Source organism: Ochlerotatus camptorhynchus, unplaced genomic scaffold (genome assembly GCF_037179485.1).
Source record: "Ochlerotatus camptorhynchus isolate MF236.1 unplaced genomic scaffold, CSIRO-AGI_Acam_v1.1 ptg000102l, whole genome shotgun sequence".
Taxonomy (NCBI): Eukaryota; Metazoa; Arthropoda; class Insecta; order Diptera; family Culicidae; genus Ochlerotatus; species Ochlerotatus camptorhynchus.
The window spans coordinates 2,934,730-2,955,129 of record NW_027040592.1 but is presented as its reverse complement, the minus strand read 5'-3'; the positions used below and the strand labels follow the sequence as shown (position 1 = coordinate 2,955,129).

General features: G+C 44.7%; 1 protein-coding gene across 1 annotated transcript in view; it reads right to left on the bottom strand.

Moving 5' to 3' along the window:
* LOC135699133 (heat shock protein beta-1) overlaps nucleotides 1–20,400 on the bottom strand; it is a 560,186-nt gene that overhangs the window by 266,564 nt on the left and 273,222 nt on the right. The window lies entirely within an intron of this gene.

Sequence of the window (20,400 nt, the reverse complement as noted above, 5' to 3'; positions counted from 1 at the left end):
GAGGGCGCGGACGCAGAGCAACGGCTCGTTTTGGACTTTTCGCGTGTTCGGATTTTCTTATAGGGATTCAGCAGCGAAAACGAAGAAACGATTCGAGGATGAAAAGGTATTGCCTTGCAACCAACAACAACAACAACATAGCCTACTCTGGCTGGAAGTTGGGCTGCTTCATACATATGCATGGCCTGCTGCTGCTGGTGTGTAAAAAGCATATCGCATTATCATCCCAGGCAGGACGGCGCAGCGAGAAAGCCCTCGCTCCGTGTTCCACGTGACCGCCCACCCTTTCATCGATCATCGCGCATCGCAACCCGATCGCATAGTTTGACAGACAAAACGCTCATCGCCAAGGAAAGCCTACAGCAATTCCCAATCGGATATTTTTATTCGAGTTTTATTGTTATTAGTTGCGGCTATTACCCGACCCGGTCCCAGCAGGCGGTGAGTGTGTTAGCTTCGATGATAATAATTTTATTATCTTCATCAGCATCGTGTTCCCCAGTAGGCAGAGAGTGAGCGGTCCGAGTGTGTGATGAGTGATGCATTTTCTCGATAATCAGTCTTTCTTTTTTTTTTCGTTTCTAAAAAAATTGATTGCGACTGTTAGGTCATAAAATTTTTCGACGAGCTGCCCGCGGAATTTCTCCGTTGTACAACTGAGACACATGAAAAATGTTTCTTCTGTTTTTCCCCGACAATATGATGTGATAAGAGGGCCCAACCCTCCTTACGGTATGCTTACAGATTACAAAGGCCGGTGTCGATGTTGTGAAAGAGAAAACATTGTTCCAATCAAGGTTGCATGTGTCAAGTGGTCTAGATTCTCGGTGATGCATTGACTGACAGGGGGTTACTGAGGTAAGTTCGGTGAAGGTTAGAGTGACAGTTTGAGGATTATTATTGAGGTGTTGTAATTTTCTGAGATAACTGACCCGTTTGTCTCTTGAATTCAGCGTGCTCACCCCTGAGATGATAGAAAATTACCCAACGAATAACGCTGCCAAGAGTCAGTTCATGATTACATGAATCCCTCGATACCGGTGACTATTTATTTTAATATAGAATGCTTACGTTAAATCCAATTCAATGTTCAGTTAACGTATCTTAAAATAGATAGCTTAGTGCTATTAATCTCCCTATCAAAATGCAAAATTTCCACGCCGCAGAGCCACACTCTGTGTTTTTACTGAAGGTACTCTTGAGAGCGCTCTCGAGTGGTGCGGAAATTTAGCATTTTAGGTTAACTGAAAATTCAACTGGATTTTCGTTAGCATTCTATAATAAAAAAGCAATGAAAAAGCACCAAAACTGCGATGCATCACTGGTTGACACTAAACACATTAAAACAAATCAGCTAAATTTGTTGAAGGTCAACCGAGAAATTGCAGTGGGTACGCTGCATTACCATAGAGGTAACTCAAGACCAGAAGGTCCCGAAGAAACGAGCTTAACTTTTTGGCACAGCTCTGGTACTATCTCCGGTCCCAAGCTTATCGATTCACCCCTCGAAACATAGGAATATCCAATAACCCCTCATTTTATCTGTCAAACTTTCATAGCGAATCAAAACAAACAATGTGTAGTACTAGAATTTTGACAAGAATGGGATACGTTAATCGATTTGCTTGGGACCAATAGGCTAGTCAAGTAGTGAGCCAATTTAAAATCGTTAGTTTCGTATTGATTGTTGGCAATAAGCCCCGTGCTCTTCTGGAAATTCCTGTTTCTTGTTGTTCTATTTATGTAAGTTTTCAAGTGTCCAAGGTTTTCAATATTTCAAAAGTTTGCATTTTTCATGAGCTTCACTTAAAAAAATGAACAAGGACAATTTGAGACAGGGGAGTTTACGTATTCTCGTCAATCTAAGCAGTGTCCGCACTTCTATGCGTAACGTACACACAAGACGTATTTGTTTGTTTACATTTATCTGCTGCTTGCTATTCTATCGACAGAACTGTCAAAAACGGTTTGAACACGTTTTGAAAACTTCTCAGATGAATGTGACTAATGTCCATAGGTTATGTCATAGAGGTAACTCTAAGACCACTGGGTCCCGAAGAAAATCATTATTATTTTTGGCTCACTCAGTACCAGAACAACGGTCCCAAGCATCGTTTGCTTGGGACCAATAGGCTACTAAAGTGGTGAGCCAGATTAAAATCGTTAGTTTCGTATTGATTGTTGGTTATGTCGTCGTCAACCTTTCCATTTGAACTGCACACTTAAATGTTTTCGCCAAAATTCCAACAGCCGAGTAGTACTGCTATCTATTTTGCTGAGATTCAGTAAAACATTATTATTATTTAGCTTTATTAAGGAGGCTTTCAGCCTTGGGCTGGTTCGCCTCCAAATTCAGTAAAACAATTGCCGAAACTCAGCTAACAAATAACATTTTGCTGAGATATCAGCAAAAGTAAATGCCGAGGCAATCGGCTGTTGGAGATTTTACCGAGCTACATCAAGTGTGTGCGTGTTAACCAGCTGTTCTATTATCGGCAACTCATCATTTAAAGAAAAACCTGGCACAAGGGATATTCAACCTTCACATCCTAATCTTAGCCGACTACTTTATCTGTACCGAAAGCTAGGTCAAGCGTTGTGCTGAACGTGCCGAAGTGTGGCAATCAAGCTATCAGTCTCAGTAGCCCATGAGTTTGGCAACCCTGCACTTATGACTTTTGAGATTGTGTGTTTACATTTTCAAGTCAAGGACGGAAAAAAGTCGTGATAATATTCAACGAGCTGATTGCCGGTGATTCGCTTCAAGGAAGTGGCACTCGAAGATTAGCCCCTCCGCGAGAAGGAGAAGGGTGACTGATGGCAGAAGTTGTCCATCAAGGAGAATACAGTTCTCTACCGTGCGTCCTTCTGGTAGACGTTTGCCAAAAGCAAGAACCCAACCGGCAAGTGGAACATGAATCTTGTCTGCAATATTGTCATGCTACTCGGGCAATGCTACAATCTGAAAAATAGGAAGGACTCGACTTAAAATGCCCACCGGCGGTAGTAATAGACCTGCAGTAGCTTCCCAGTGTCAGTGGTGGTTATGTACTAAATTCGTCTGACACCCCTCAAATTACTTCGTCCGTGGTTTATCCAAATGTCGGTCCAGAATCTCGATACTGTCATACAGTCGTTTGATGATTACCTCTTCCTTGTCTCTGCCTGTTGTTCCATCATATTGCTTATCCTTGGTCATTCCGGAATCGCATATTAATTTCCCTGAAACTACTGCTGGGTCCGATTGCGTTCATTAAGACCGCGAATCAAATTGGCTCTGTTACGTCCGGTGTGGTTACCTTCACAATTCTGTTAGCAGCATCTTTCTTAATGTTGCTCTTGCCGTCGGTGAAACGAAAAGTTGCGAAAGGAGCGTAGAGAGGCCTCCACAGTCAATCGAATCCGAGTTCAGTCCATAGAATGAATGTACGGCTGACTGATTGGTGAGCCATCAATCGTACCGGGGTGTTATTCGGGAGAAACAGATGTGATTGCAAATGCATCTAAAAAATGGTAGGATCGTTCGGTACCGGGGTGTAGTACATAATCTTAATTCTGGAGTTAATTCTGACCTATTCTGCAGGGCGTGGTGACTCTCACTAGTTCGTTTGGACTTCCCTGAAACTATGGACATCTCTCAGAAGCCGTGTGGACTTTCTGTAGAGGTTCATTCCCGAAGAAGGCATTGGAATAAAGAGAGTCTCGTCAATTATACAATCTCTTATTATTATTGGGGACAATTTCGCTGGAAAATGGCAGTTACTTTGAATTAAACGAGGAAGTAAACCTTAGCAACGATTGACAAAATGTCATCACAAAACAGTGATGCCATTTTACATTATGTTTTGTGTCATACTTGTCATCGTGTGCCATGACACGCCGATCAATGTGCCACGATGTGTTTCGGCACAATGTGCAGAGTTGATTACCCTTTGACCAGGCATAATAGTCTTAAAAATGTAATCAGATTGAAACTGAAAGACTAAGGAATCGTTTATATACATTCAGCGATGATTGCTTATAACAAATAAACATGGGTCATTCCATTTCAAGCTACCGAAAAAATGTATCGACCCTCTCATGTTTGAACCAAGATTGGTGTGTCTACTCATTTTAGTCAAAAACTATAAAATCCAAAGTTTTGTGCCAATCGATCAACCCACCTCCGGCTCTTTGCCGATTTTTAATAAACACCAATTTAAATGTTTACATATCTCAGAAACCAATAAGGATACTAACCCCATTGGGTACCCTTTTATGACCGTATTTTTTCTACAGTGTTGCCAACTCTGCGATTTTTTCATTTGGAAACTTTGAATGCAAATATATCAAAATGCTCCAACTTTTTTAAAACGTTGATGACGCCAAGTGTTAGAAGATGTATGAAATTAATCTTGATATTAAATATAAATCCTTATTACCGATATCACTTCACGGTGAAGTGACAACTTATCACTCACGGTGAAGTGATTCCCCTTTTGATTTGCAACATCGTAACGCAATCTCAATGCACTCATGGCTGCTCAGAGCTTAAAATTATTGACTGCTTAGGCTGAGTGTGAAAGCACTGCACTATTCAATCCATTGCTCTGTGCAGACCGTTTGTACCAAACGGTAAAGGACGAAGCAATGAAAGAGCCAACAAAAACATTCAGACACTCACGAGCAGGCGACGCACACCGCTTGCCTTCGCTCACACAGCATGTAATTGAGTCATTTTTCCATAGAAAATGTACGCTCAGTCATTCAAAACAAATATTGGGTACTATCACGGCAGAATAAACGTGTTGACTGAGCTACTGACTGAGTGCTCGGCTGTCAGTGACTCGTTTACCTCTGAATCATTCAGACTCTCACGAGGCAGTGAATAATGAGGCAGATGGCAGTTCATATTCATATCAAAATGACTCAATGAACCTTAATGTTTTGCGCACTGTGGCTGCTACATCACATACGAGTAGAAGAGAGATCATGAACCACCCAAACCAGGACACCAATAAACATGACTTAGGACACCCATACCCAGAAGAACAACCTGGTAACTCGGATAAGGCCTCATCAGTGCGGAAGTTTTCAGCCAACCGAAACTGATGGACTCCCCCCGGCGCTTGTTGGCAACCTCCACTGACCGACCATACTTTCAACACGACTCGACCCACCTTGCCAGTGGAGCAGTCCGGTGGGGACGTCTTTGCCTCACCGGGACTGATGGACAACCCTCTACTTCCCGCTGCGGGTCGAAGAGGGACGGACAAGAGAGCAAGCTCCTATTCCCCTGTGGACGACGAGGGTTTCAAGATTCTAGTTAAGTACCAGGACCTCGTCGGACTCAAGGCTGGCGAACTGTGCATCAACGGTAAGCTTTCCCTACCCTCACTCCAGAACGAATCAAGTGAACATTACCACCGCTCCAATCAATCGGCTCGGCCATTTCTGCCGGCAGCGCGGTCAACTCTGACTGCTTCTGCATGTGGAGTTCTGTCGGGGTCCACCATTTCTACACTCGGGTCGCGTGATAAACTCACTCTCTTCCGGAAGGACTTCGAGGGTGGCAAGATCAGTGATCGAAACCAAATTGCGTCGAGCGATAACCTCGCTTTCCCTCACCTGGACATCACAGGAGACAAGGTACCGCAGCAGAAGGGATCGCATGATAATTTCATACTCCCCCCGACGGACCACAGGACATTGGCATCGGATAAGGCCTCGGACAGTCGGGGCTCCACCAGTGCGGAAGCTACGGGTCATCCAAAACTGGTTGATTCCCCTCGACGTTTGTTGTCAAACTCCGTAGGTAATTGCCACACAACCACGTTACTATGAGAAAATCCAGCCGATTGACAAGCAGCCCTTTACTCTAGTATCTCTGCCGACAGCGCGGTCACCACTGACTGCTTCTACCAGTGGAGCTCTACTGGGGTCCGCGTTTAAGTTGACAGCACCGACACCAATATCAACCAGATCACGAAGCTAGAAGGCTTTTCCATTGCATGCGGGTTCCTCTTTGATGCCTACCTCCGGCAAGCGAGCTGATTCCAGTCCTTGTCCAGCATAATCGTCGACTGACGTCTTCGTCGAGAGCCAATCGCCTTCGGCCAACATTTCGCCAAGAGATGATTATTCATCACTTATCACGCGACACTCGACTTCCGGAAACCCCAGAGGACCTACTATGGCAATCCAATGGAACATGAATGGCTTCTATAATAAACTTTCGGGCCTAGACATTCTTGTGCGAGACAGCAAGCTCATCATCCTGGCCATCCAGGACGTCCACCGGACCAGTGTCGGTAAGATGAACCGTATTCTTGCGGGTTAGTACCAGTGGATCCTTAGGAGAAACGAAAACATTTTCTACTCTACGGCAATCGGGGTGCTAGCCCCAATACCTTTCACATCAATTCACCTAGACACAGATCTGCCAATCGTGGCGATCAGGATATAGGATCCATTCGCATTCCCGCTGTCCGTAGTTTCGGTATACCTCCCGTGAGGAAAAATACCAGACCTTGGAAACCAGCTCTCAAATATACTCCAGAGCGTCGAGGGTCCCATCCTGGTAGTTGGGGACATGAATGGCCACCATCCCGCTTGGGGCAGCCCAACTGAAAATAGCAGAGGCTCCACTCTGATGGAAGTGGCGAGAAAACTAGATCTTGTCGTTCTCAATGATGGAGGCACCTCATACACCAGTGGTCAGAGAGAAACATCTATAAGATGTGTCCCTTGCTAGGCGCCAACATAATCAGCGGACTCCTTTGGAGCACCGGAGAAGATCCCATGGGTAGTGATCACCATCCGGTGGTAATTCGACTTGACGGCCAGCTACAACACATTTCACGCAGACCCCGTTGGAGGTTTGATATTGCTGACTGTTCACTCTTCCAGGAGTCTTTTTTTTTGTTTATTAATTTATTTGATAAGGCTCAAACGAATTAACTTTACAAAGCCGAGGATTGTTGGTCACTACACAATACATCTTAAAACAATAGTCAAAAGGTACAACACAATAAACACTTTATCTTCCGTATACAAAAAGCCTCCTCCATCAGAGCTTGAGCCGCTTCCAGTGTTTTCCTTGTATGGCAATTGCGCCATCGGGGGGCAGAGCACTTCCATTGCAGTAATGGACGCAAAACGTGGTCAGCACTCACACACTCATCACGAAACGGTTGCTTTGCAAAGTCGACGCCGCATCGACCGAAAGAACTGCTGATGAAGAACAATGAGGAGGACCACACAATGGTTGCTGCGAAGTAAACAGACGATTGCGTGACACACATTGAGAGTGGTCTGCTTCTGTTGACAACCGAGTGAACATTGTTTTCCAGGAGTCAATTGGAATTAAATTTTCAAATTCGACACCGGATAAGATCCATGGATTTCATCAGTTCTGTCAACCAAGCGGCAACCACATTATTCCCACGGGAACCAGGTGGTTACCATGATGGTCTCCAGAGACAAAAGCTGCTGTTAAGGCCAGAAGGAAGGCTTTAAGGGCAGCTAAACGACTTCCCACGGACCAACCCTTAAAGGAAGCGGCTCTAACTGCATACAGAGCTAAACGGAACGAGTGTAGACATACCATCCGTAGCGCCAAAAGCTCGAGAGAATTTCCTCGACAGCATTAACGCCGGACAGACGGCTTCTGGCCTATGGGGTGAAGTCAATGCGTTGAGCTGTAAGCGAAAGTACCATGGCATGGCCATCCGAATAGACGGTTCGATAAGCAGAGACCCCGACAAAATTGCACATGCTATGGGGGAGTACTTCGCAACTCTTTCGGCCCTTGAAGGATATGACGACCACTTCCGTCGCACAAAAAATGCGACAACGCATTCACTGGATAACTTCCACATCCCTGAGGACAATCTACCATTGGAAATTAACCAACCTTTAGGGTCAAGAGAGCTTGACTTATGTCGTTTTCGTTTTTGCGGTGTAGCTACACCGGTGCTACACTACCGTACACCGAAATAATTTAGGGTGTAGATATAGGATGTACCTTTGTTTACAAACAAATGATGTTGAGCTGTCAAAGACTCGCGCTTATTCCTGCTTACACTACACCAGTGCTACACCGCAAAAATGAAAACGACATAAGCCTTGACAAAGGCTCACGGAAAATCGGCTGGTCCGGATGAAGTGCGATACCTCCTGTTGTTAAAAAATCTTCCACTGGAAAGCAAGTGGCGAGTGGCTAGGAAATACTATTCCAGAAAAATGTAGACCAGCCTTGTAAGCGGTCACGGTAGTCGACACATTTTCTGTGATAATTGACTGCCTTTGCCTTCGACACTTGCAAAACAAGCTATCATAGTACAGTACCAAACTAAAATGTCATATGACAGGCTCAGTCATACGACACTGTCACTGAAGACCGTCACTCAATTTATATATTTTAGTTTTTCTCATAATAAGAGCTGCTGATGTTGTGCTTGTGTGAATTCTGAAAATAACAAGCAATGATGTCCTAGTTATAATATTTCTGATCAGAAATGGTTTGATTTACACCAAATTGAGGAATAACAATGAAATCATACATGTCAAATGATAGCTATTTTGACAATTTTCTTTTAGCTCGAATGTTATTCTATCGCTCGTGTTGTGTGAGAGAGACGACGGTAGAGCATGAGTGTTCGAATACAAACAGACTGTCGCGCACGATAACGAAGCGAGTGTAGTAAAAAACGTCAACTGTTTCAACTCCTGAATCTGGGGTTGTCGCTACCGGAAGACTTCGAGACAAGAAACCTCCAATCAAGGATCTGGTGTGGAAGGATTTGGTGTTTCAGAACAGTTTGACCGAAGTTGGGAAGGGGGTGACATCGTTCCGGAAGCTGATTGAAAAGATGACCATGAAAGGACTGCTGCCGATTCGGAATGTGATTAATGAGTTGGTTAGTGGGGAGCAGGGTGCTTTCCATCCATTTTGGCTAAGAAAATGTTTGAAAGGCAGGAGGCGAACCAGCCTAAGGCTGAAAGCCTCCTAAATAAAGCTAAATTAATTAATTAATTTGGAAGGCACCCTGGTGGGGAGAGCAAGACCCTGAAGGAGGAAGTGAAGGGAACGTTGAAGACGTTGGTACATCAATTTGGGGTGAGGAGATTCGTGACGGAGCTAAAATCACAGCCGAAGGAGCTTAAGTGGAATTGTAAGATGTTGATTGGTCAGTTGTTGGGATTGTAGGTGAGCTCCTGAATTAGCTCTCAGACATAGCCCTGGTAACCCAGCGCATGAAATATAATATTTATAGGCTTGGCGGAGAAGAAGTCCCGGTAGTAGTCATTTTATCAGTGGTTGTTTACCATGTTTGATTTTGTAACGCTTTACTACTTCGTTGATCAGGCAACCGACATTCACTTCCTTGATTCGTTCTTCATCGTAACTGATATCGATGATCACTCGGACCATGTTCGGGAGTAGAATCACCGACAAACCGATATGAAACTTAAACTTAACTCTTGATCGAGAATCCATAACGGCCGATTTAAATGTGCAACGATCCCATCTGTCAAAACAATAATAATGTTTTATCTAGATATAAATAATTTGTCCGAAATAGATTAGACACGAACCAACTCATAATCTTCTTTACGCGTGTTCGTGGCTAGGATACATATTTTCCGCTAATACGGCGGCAGATGTCAGTTTTTTGCTTTGGTCATAAATTTCTTTCTAATTTGTATGATCATTCATGTTAGTTAGTCGGTGGTAGAATCTTCGCCGGTATTTGCTTTCCTACCATCTACAGCGCCCCAGCTTTTACAGGTGTTCTCTGGCCGGCACTACTTTTCGCCAGAGACATCATACTTCTCTCCATATTACACCCCACCTCCACCAGGGATGTCTGATTCCGGTTGAACGCATCTTTGACTGAGTCGATGACTTTCGGGAGAAACTCCTCCCGGAAGCATTCATCAGAATCTGAAGAGCATCTGGACCAGTTTCATCTGATGATGCACGCTCGCTTCGTCTACTTACCACCACTGGTTCATCCAAGTCCTCATCCAGTAGAAGTTATTGTCCTGTCGAAAAATGGAAATGCCTCCCCTGGAGAACGTTCTCGCTCGAAGCTTCGATTCGGTGGCCGAGGCCGTATTAAAAGGAGCATGACTGCGATCACAGAACCTTGCGGGACATATTTGAAAAGTACGATGTTGGAGAAAATTCTTCAGAAAATGGAAAATGTGGCCGCAAGTTGGACAAGGATGCCTTGGCAATATCTAACGTGGCTAGCTCCACGTGCTTGTCCGCATCCCTCGCGTTCCGATGTACCTGATTAGGTGTGGCGAAATAGGTCCCAGTGCCATGTCCGGGACGGAAAGCGTGCTGACGATGGTCAATGTAGCTGATACTCTCCAAGTAGAGCACGAGTCTACGATTGACCATCCGCTCCAGCACCTTGCTGACACAGCATGTCAAGGAAATTTGTCTGAAATCCTTTGGCTCGCGACTCGAAGCTCCATGCTTAGGAATTGGAACAACCAGACTGTGTCTACAATCCAGATTACAGTTGTACTTGGCAACGGTCACGCCTTGATGACCTCGTTCATCCTGATATTTTGAAAATGTTTGCGCTGTGAGGCATCCATGGCAGAACTGCGCCAGAAATTCACCGTTGAAGTTATGAAATCAAAAATTTGAATTTGTCAACAACAATGTTTAACATATAGCCGGCGCCGGTGGTGTAGAGGTAAGCGTGACTGCTTTCTAACACCCCAATGGGTCTGGGTTCAACGGCGCCGGTGGTGTAGTGGTAAGCGTGATTACCTCTCACCCCAGCAGGCCTGGGTTCAATCCCAGTCGGCGCCGCCGGGATGTTCTGAGGCATAACATCTCTGATCACGCCTTCCTTCGGATGGGAAGTAAAGCCGTTGGTCCCCGGTTCATGAGTTGATGGGTCGATAGGTAGGGTCCAGGTGTGGGAGCTGCCTTCCTGGCACGTCGGTAGCATTGGTGCTCAGCACGGAAAACAAGATCGACGAAAAAAACAAACCAAATGAAAAAAAAAAAAATGGGTCTGGGTTCAATCCCAGTCGAGGTCGGTGGGATTTTTCTGAGGCATAAAAATCTCTGGTCACGTCTTCCTTCTGAAGGGAAGTAAAGCCGTTGGTCCCGGCCCATGTGTGTTGAATGGGTGCGATATCCTACGCAGGTGTGGAAGCTGCCTTCCTGCACATTCGATTGCCGTCAATGGATGGCAATCGATGTCCGTCGGTGATTGGCACTAGATTGCGGAACAGAGACCGACATTAAATAAAGGAAAAAAAAGCCAGTAACTGTAAATATCATGAAAATTTCTAACCATGGGTGCCAATGAAAGTGCCCATGTGTGCCCATCTGTATTTTTGCCACACTGTGCGGAGTGACCAACCCCTTGACTATTCCTAAACATGCTATCCAAGATTTATTCTGGTGTTTGGTGAAATTACTTATTTTACATAATTTTGGTTAGCTGAATCTGAAATCAGATTTTGTTAAAATTAACGATTTCGTATCATAAAATTTATTTAATGTGAATAACTGATGTTCATTGCCTACCATTCAGGCGTATTTTTTAACTATTTTGCAGCAAGGTGTGCAGTTTGCAGTTATGCAACTTTTGTTGAAATTTTAATACCAGATTCTTATTCAGCGAGCACAAGTCATAGCGACCCATAGATTGAGAAACGCTGATCTGGCCGGAAGGTAATAGCATAGAGGTAACTCTAAGACTAGAAGGTCCAGAAATAACGTGCTCAACTTTTTGGCACAGCTCTGGTACTCTCTTCGGTCCCAAGCTAATCGATTCACCCCTCGTAACATAGGAAAAACCAATAACCCCTCATTTTATCTGTCAAACTTTCATAGCGAATCAAAAAAAAATATTGCATAGTACTAGAATTTCGACTAGAATGGGGTACGTTAATCGCTTGCTTGGGACCAATAGACTAGTCAAGTAGTGAGCCAGTTTTAAATCGTTAGTTTCGTATTGATTGTTGGTAATAGGTTTGTTCCCGTTACACTTTTTTGCTTTTGCTGTGGGTTGCTGTAAGAAAATAATACAGGAATCCCCGATTTTCGCGATGGGTGGTGTCGTCTACCTACCGCCATTTCTCAGGAATCTTTCAACCAATTGAGCTGATTTATTGTATATGATTAGGGCCAACCACAAACTTGACACCAGGCATGGAAAATCATTTACATTCATTTCGTGCATTCATGTACATTCATTTGCCTCTAAGTTTTTGTAGGTTTTATGATTCAAATTTGTATCTCTTATGCATGATGAACCAGAGCGAACAGAACCTACCCTTCACGATGAACCCTTCAATAGCGAGTTGCAGAGAGTTCACTGTATGTCTCGTATGCTAACAAATCTACGTATAAGTAAAAGCAAACATTATTTACGCAGTTACTGTTGTATGCACACTTCATAACATCCTGTCCAAAGCATGACTCTCGACTCGACTTCGGTGGGTATCGAACTTTATCCAAATACAGAACGAAAGCCTTGACGTTTAAAGTTCTTCCCGTTCTGTTCAGCAAAAATGCCAACCACATTTGCATGCAGTGTGGTCAGCTATACGGATTTACCCGTAGTTCTACGGATTTTAACAGATTTTTCAAGGATCTTCTCTAAACTAAACTTTTAGAATTACGATTTTTGGGAAAAATTCATCATATTTGGCAGTGGAAACCAATTTTCCAATCTCCAGATTGTACCCCGTGAAACATTAACAACACTGTTTGCATGGCCTTCTACACACAATTGGAACCATTATCATCGTCGCTGTGGTCGTCGTCGTCGTCGTCGTCGTCACAGAAGGCGCTGGCTGATTGAGGCTATGTTTGCTTTGTTGTTCATTGGATTTATCACTTCGCAGACCCCGCCGAATAGAACCCCTAATGTTTACAAATAAGCATGCAGTATGACCGGGGCCGGCGCACTGTACTAGGTCTTTTTCTCTCCCGATCACATCCCTTTGCCAACGCAATAACATGGGGACGCAGGGGCACGGTTTAAAATTTTCCCGGTTATGAATCATCGTCAACATTGGCGATCGTACATGTTATGTTATTGTCGTGTGTTATGTCGGTTATGTTATGTGTTTGAGTCATGTGCAAACGATACCGTTGTCGTCGACAGTGAATATGAATTCTCTCTTTCGAATGCCATATTGGGGAACAGATACCATGAATACCAACAGTCGTTGTAGGTACAGTCATGTTTACTCTTATCTTCAGTTGGTTATTTTTGTTTTCTTCGAACGAATTCAGTCGGATGACACATAATGTGGTTCATTACCAACCCACACCCTTCAAAGTTAAGTTCGAATTCCGATTTGACTGCGAGTGCTTATTCACGGTATCGATCATGATAAGTACTATCGCATCCTTAGTCCCATCCGATAAATGATAATTCATTCGAATGCGCGCATGCATGGTTTTAATTAACAACTTCCGGTGATTCTCTGCATGAACCTCTGGGTTCTTCGCTCTCGTCCGATTCATTAAATCAAGCATTAATGGAATAACAATCATCTCCTACTATCGCGCGAGGATTCAGTGGAGAACGGCTTCCGGTGCAGTTGCCCATGGCAACCGGTATTGTCGTCGCCGCCATCGGAAAAGTGTGGGCGATTAGACAATAATCGAATACTTGCCTTAATAATTTAATTAATTTAGTGCATTCCGGCGATAGAACACCACCGCATCGGTACTTTCCTCACGGAAACACGAACAGTATAAAGCCTATATAAAGAAGGAATTGGAGTGCGAAGTAGATTTGAACAATCATAAAGCCAATTGAAAATCGTACCGGTTTAATTCCTTCCACTTCTTTTCTCCAGTTTTATAGCTACGGACGGCACAGGTTGCAGGCGAGAATTGCCACTACTGCCCCATGTTGACTCGCTCGCACCTTTGGTTTCTCGGTTTGGAAAGGTGCTTCCTGTACCGATTTCATAAATATAACATCAGTTGAATTTTGAATTATTAACATTCGGCTAGCTAGGGGAGAAGAAGTTGCAGCGGAGCAAAGGAGAGAAAAACAAAAAGAAGGTGAGTAAATTACAGCAGAGAGTAAAGATTAAATTATCGCTTAAAACAATTGAAGTGAATGAGAAATTTCAGTTGGCTACCTACTTATCTATTAGGGAAAGAGAAAACACTCCAGCAGGCAGCAGGTCGTGGCGTGGTGGCTGGTGTGAAGATCGGAAACAGGGAAACAGGTTTTCCTAGTTAGTTGACAGACGGAGTAGATCAGGCGGCAGCAGGCCATCGTCGTCTGGTGGTTGCTGGTTGTTCGGCAACAGTCATTACGTCACATAACATGATCAAAATCCGATCGGATCTGAGTAGGAGGGAATGTATGGTGCACATACTTGAACTCCGGACTGGCTGGCTGCATATCCGTAAGGAGACACCACTTGGTGAAGGTTCCTTTTAACGAGACAACCAACCACCATTAACGACAGCGTGACAAAATAATGCTGGTGCGTGGGAAAACCGGCCAATCGCGGCCTACTATTCGAATCTGACGGGAAAATCGGAGTAGGTATACGTCACTGCAGTGATCACAGTAAGCGAGGCTATCGCATTGAACGTGCTGTGCAAGATACATTCTGTGACAAATGCACAAATTTAATCTATTAAATATGGACTGTAGTCCTAACCCAATCCAAAATCTCAATTTAGTGCTTCAAGTTTGCAGGTTTTACTTCACAGAAAAAAATCTGAATTTTAACTATTGCGTAAAATCTGCCCTGTGGAGGAACTAAGCAAATTTATTCAATCAAAAATAAATAAACGATGTACATACAATTTGTATACGTAAATCTATAGCTTTCAATCTCTATTTTGATTGAAAAATGTTACATCGTAATTAAATTGTATACATTTTTCGAAAACTTGTCCTTCATTAATAGGAACACTGTTCCAGTCAAGGGGTAATCAACTCTGCACACTGTGCCAAATCACAGCATGGCACACTATTCGGCACTTTAGAACAGACGTTGAAAAGTATCTAGTTCGTTTATTTGCAAGGCTCAATCGCGTTAGCTTTACGGTGCTGATAATTCATTGTCCTTTGTTTGTAACAAAATTCACTTAATTCTATGTCTAGTAGGAGTTGGGTCGAATACTCGCGGTTTACCCGAGGTAGGGTTTCGTTGTCTACGTTGAAAAGTAGGATACAAACAATATAATATAAAAAAGGCATCACTGTCGAGTGTTGACGTTTTGTCAATCGTTGCTAAGGTTGACTTCTTTATTTACTCTATTGAGCTTCAAATTGGGTTCGAGGATCGTACTTTGCCACTTTTCAAAAAAAATCAAAGGAACAATTCTGTGAGTATTGCCTGCTCCATGAATCTCTTATCTCTTCAAAACCAACAAAACTTAATTTATCTCATCCAATTCGTAGCGAAAATCCCAGCGGCTCGTGGTTTCATCCAGAATAGCTTCTATTCGGGCCTCAAGCCAACAGAGTTCTTCCACACCATTGACGGTCGAGAGGGTCGATATGGCAGTCAAGAATGTGATCGGCGAACTAAACGGCCAAAAATCCTCTGAACGACGAAAATATTGTGCCAGAAACGGAGGATTTTTGTTTTGTTTTACAAGTTTGTTATGCAGAACGAACGATAAAAAAAAAACCACATCATAGGGTGTGTGTGTGATGGGTTTTGTATTTCAGCCTGGTTGGAATCCCAGTCTTGCCAAGGGTTTTCCGGGACGTAAGATACGTATTATACGTATTAACCCCAAGTACCCCATCAGATCTGACCAGATTGCCTTAGCGAAACGGTATAGGATTTATAGGCACAGCTCAATGCAATCAAAAATGGAAATACATTCTATTCCGGGACCTGGGTTCGATTCCCGGTCCGGTCTAGGAATTTTTCGGGTTGGAAAATGTCTCGACTTCCCTGGGCCTATGCCCAAGTATGATTGGACTAATGCAAAAATGGTACAGGCATCGAAAGCTCTCAATTAATAACTGTGGAAGTGCTGTGGAAGTTGAGAGCACGCAATAAGCTAATATGCGATATGCAATAAGCTTGAAATGCGAAGAAGAAGAAGATATTCTATTCCGTAAGTACACCCCATAATCAACAATCGCACTCTTATGTTGCACTAGTTCGACTCAAAAGGACCCGGGGCGATGAGTGGTCTACCAATCAGTCAATTAAGGCCTGTACTCGAAAAAAATTGACCAGACAAAAGTGTTCGCCAAAAATTTATTTTAAGTTGGGTTTTCTTGAAACTTTCAGGGAATGAACTAATACATATGGATTATGTTTCGGCATAATTACTTTATTCAATTTCCTTTCCATCGCTGAAAGCCCGCACCTTTCACATTGGACGATTTTCGAATTTTTGCCTTCATTATGGCCCAAAATCTTTCCACCGGACGAATCTCTGGTGAATTTGGGGGGTTGGCGGTTTTTGGTACAAAAACAACGTTATTGTCTCTGTACCAATCCAACGTCGATCGCGCGTAATGGCATGATGACAGGTCCGGCCAAAATAATGTCTCGCCTCCATGGGACCGCAGGAAGGGCAACAGTGTGCTTCTGGAGGCACTCGGTGCGGTAAATTTCGCTGTTGATGGTACCCATTGTGATGTACGGTTTACTCAGTTTACCGCATTGGCATGCGGCCTGCCAGAGCCGCGAGTATTTTTTGGCGAATTTGTCCACTTTCTTCTTCCTTATGTCTTCCGGAACATCAAACCGTGATTTGGCAACGTAGAACTCCAGCCCTGGTATCTGCTTTGCGTCTGCCTTGATGTAGGTTTCGTCATCCATAACCACACACATCGGTTTCGTTAACCACTCTCGATACAGCTTCCTTGCGCGGGATTTGGCCGCCGTGTTTTGTTGATCACGCCGGTTTGGTGCCTTCCGGACCTTGAATACACGAAGCCAGGCTCGTTTCATCGTTTGCTGAACGAACCAGGCGGAACACTTTGCCTTCAGAGCCGCGTCGCGAATCGAAAGGTTCGGATTACGCTTGAAAAAATCCAACATCTTCCGGGCCTTCACAGGGTCAGTTGTCTTCGATTTTCTTCCACTTCCAGCCCGCCGCTCGGTCGTCTGGGACTCCTTAACCGATTTTACACATTTGTATGGGTGATTCCCAGTTGTCTTCCGATCCATCTCATGGTCGCAGTCGGATTTTCCATGACGGCGCGCAAAATTCTCCGGCGATTTTCTTCTTGCTTCGATGACATCTCAATAACCACTGAACCGATTGTTATGAAATTTTGAACATGTAAACAATTCACTCCAAACTAGTTATACCATAGAGGTAACCCTAAGACTAGTAGGTCCCGAAGAAAATCATTATTATTTTTGGCTCACTCAGTACCAGAACAACGGTCCCAAGCAGTCCCAAGCTATTTCACTCACCCCTGCATGTTCTGCATGAATCCACACACCCCTGATGTTATCTGTCAAACTTTCATAGCGAATCAAAACAAACATAGTGTAGTAATAGAATTTCAACTAGAATAGGGTACGTTAATCGTTTGCTTGGGACCAATAGGCTACTAAAGTGGTGAGCCAATTTAAAATCGTTAGTTTCGTATTGATTGTTGGTTATACCTAGATTTTTTACCCACGGATAAAAATGGTGCATTTTTTTTCGAGTACAACCCTTATAAGGCCTTGCTGAATCTCGAAAGTTTGATTCGCGGCAGAGGAGGTTCAGTATGACGACACTAAATAATTTGCTGTCGGGCAAGATCCCATGGGCATGCAGATAAATAACAACAACCACAGTATACCGCCTGTAGGTGAACTGCAGATGCAAAGCTTGTCCGGATCGCACAGCATTTCCGAAGTATGACATTTGATGGTTTTCACTGGTGGTACATTAGCGATTGGTTTTGATTGGTGGTACATTGTGGAAGGCACCACAACTGCCAAGGATCGTGAACTTGGTAGACTTGAGAACGTGTGTGATTGGGTGGTGGTAGGAGACATCATAATCAGCGATAAGATAGGCTTGGGAGATGTCTTAGAGGACACATCTAAGTCGATCAGATGAACTGTTTCGAGGATGTTGTTCCTGTGATTGAACTTTCACCTGTTCGAACTATGGGTTTGATTTTGTCGGGGAGAATTTTACTGGAATTTCGTCCACCAGCGATCAGGCTAAACCTTTGTTTCTGCACACGTTCATTGTGGACGGGTCGTATAGGTTGGATTGCTTCCAATTCCTCTTCCATCGCCCATTCCACTCTCGTTCTAATGAGAATGAAGCTTAATGTTTGCCATGAACCATGGCCATGAATTATAGAAATTGAAACTGTAAACACAATCACAAAAGTCTAACTTCAGGGTTGCCAAACTAATGGGATATTGACACCTTGATTGATACATTTCGGCCTACTTCGGAACGATCGGCACAACGCTTGGCACAGCTTTCGGCACTGCTAAATTTCTTGGCACAGATTAAGGTGTGCAGAGTTGAATACCCCTAGGTTCCAGTAGTAGTGGTAGCTGCTAACTGTTGCTCCTATAATAGTGAAACGCATTGGTTTTTTATGGGTTCCACTATTATAGGAAAAGTACCGCAACTAGGTGCAAAGAAATCACGGTGACGGTATGGAGAAGCCGACTGGGAGGGCTATCAGCTCTCTTACCGAACACTCGCGCAGACTGAAGAACCTACGGACATCCCAAGTATCACGGGAGTCATCCACAAAGCAGCCAGCACCAACATCCCAAGAACAGGCAGTATTCCCGGGCGGAGGGCACTCCGATGGTGGAATGAAGACACGAAAAGTGCTGTAAAAGCCAGGCGGAAGGTACTCCGTAAACTCAAGCGAACCTCTACGAACGACCCTGCGAGAGAGGAAATCCTCGCAAACTACCGCCAGCAGCACAACAAATGCCGACAGGAAATCCGGACGGCGAAGCAAAATAGCTGGTCGGATTTCCTGGAAAGCATCAACGCCGAACAATCGTCAGCAGAACTGTGGAGCCGCATCAATGCCCTCAGCTCTAGCGGCGATCATCGCCGCTACAAGTGCAAGCCGACACCGTTACCATCACCGAACCAAACGCCGTAGCAGATGAACTGGGAAAATACTTCGCCAAACTATCAGGAATCGCGGAGTACAGCGAAAGTTTCCAATGACGAGTCCTCGGTTTCGCTGTCCTCGGTGCCCGCTTTCGGAATTCCCACAGACAACGACGACCTACCGATCAACCAACCATTCTCCTGGGAAGAATTCTCGTTCGCTCTTAGCCGGAGCAACGGAAACTCAGCCGGACCGGATGAAATTGGATACCCACTGCTGAAGCATCTACCGCTCGAAGGGAAAACACAATTGCTCGAACTCTACAACCAGCTATGGACCAACGAAGAATACCCGGACAAATGGAGGGAAAGTCTCGTGATCCCGATCCCCAAAACAAATATAGGGACCAAGGACGTCACAGGATTCCGCCCCATCGCGCTGACCTGCTGCATGGCCAAAGTCTTGGAGCGGATGGTCAACAGAAGGCTCAAGCAATACCTGGAGTCTAAGGGACTGCTTGACCATCGACAGCACGCCTTCAGGCAAGGGTACAGTACCTCCACCTACTTCGCCACTCTTGGAGAAGTCCTGAAGGAGGCACAGGACCAAGGCCATCATACGGAGATCGTCTCACTGGACATCTCCAAAGCATTCAACAGAACGTGGACACCAGCAGTAATGAAGAAGTTAGCCGAATGGGGACTAAAAGGACGCATCCTACACTTCGTCCGAAACTTTCTGACCGACCGATCTTTTCGGGTGTCGGTTGGAAACGTCCAATCCAGAAGGTCCAGTGAAGAAACCGGAGTACCACAGGGTTCGGTGATCGCGGTCACCCTCTTCCTGGTGGCCATGAACGGGGTCTTCGACAAGCTACCCAAGAACATATATATCTTCGTCTACGCGGATGACGTCCTCATTGTAAAGGTGGGCCCCACCCTGCAGAGGACGAAATTAAGGGCGCAAGCGGCAGTCTCCTCGGTGGACAGATGGGCTGACTCCGTTGGGTTCCAGCTTTCCGCCGGCAAGAGCGTGCGCTGCCATATATGCACCACCCGGCATCGGAACAACGGACAGCCCATCATGATCAAACAGCAAGCGATACCGACCAAAAACACAATAAGGGTCCTGGGAGTGCTCCTCGATCGGAACCTATCCCTCAAGCCGCACTTCCAACAGGTGAAGAATGACTGTCGTAGTCGATCCAACCTGATGAAGACCATCTCCCGCCCCCACCGATCCAACAACCGTGAAATCCGCTTCCGAGTAGCCCGAGCCATCATCGACAGACGCCTATTGTACGGCGTAGAACTAACGTGCCTTGCCGCCGAGAAAGCCGTCCAAATCTTGGAACCGGTCTACAACGGATACGTAAGAACAG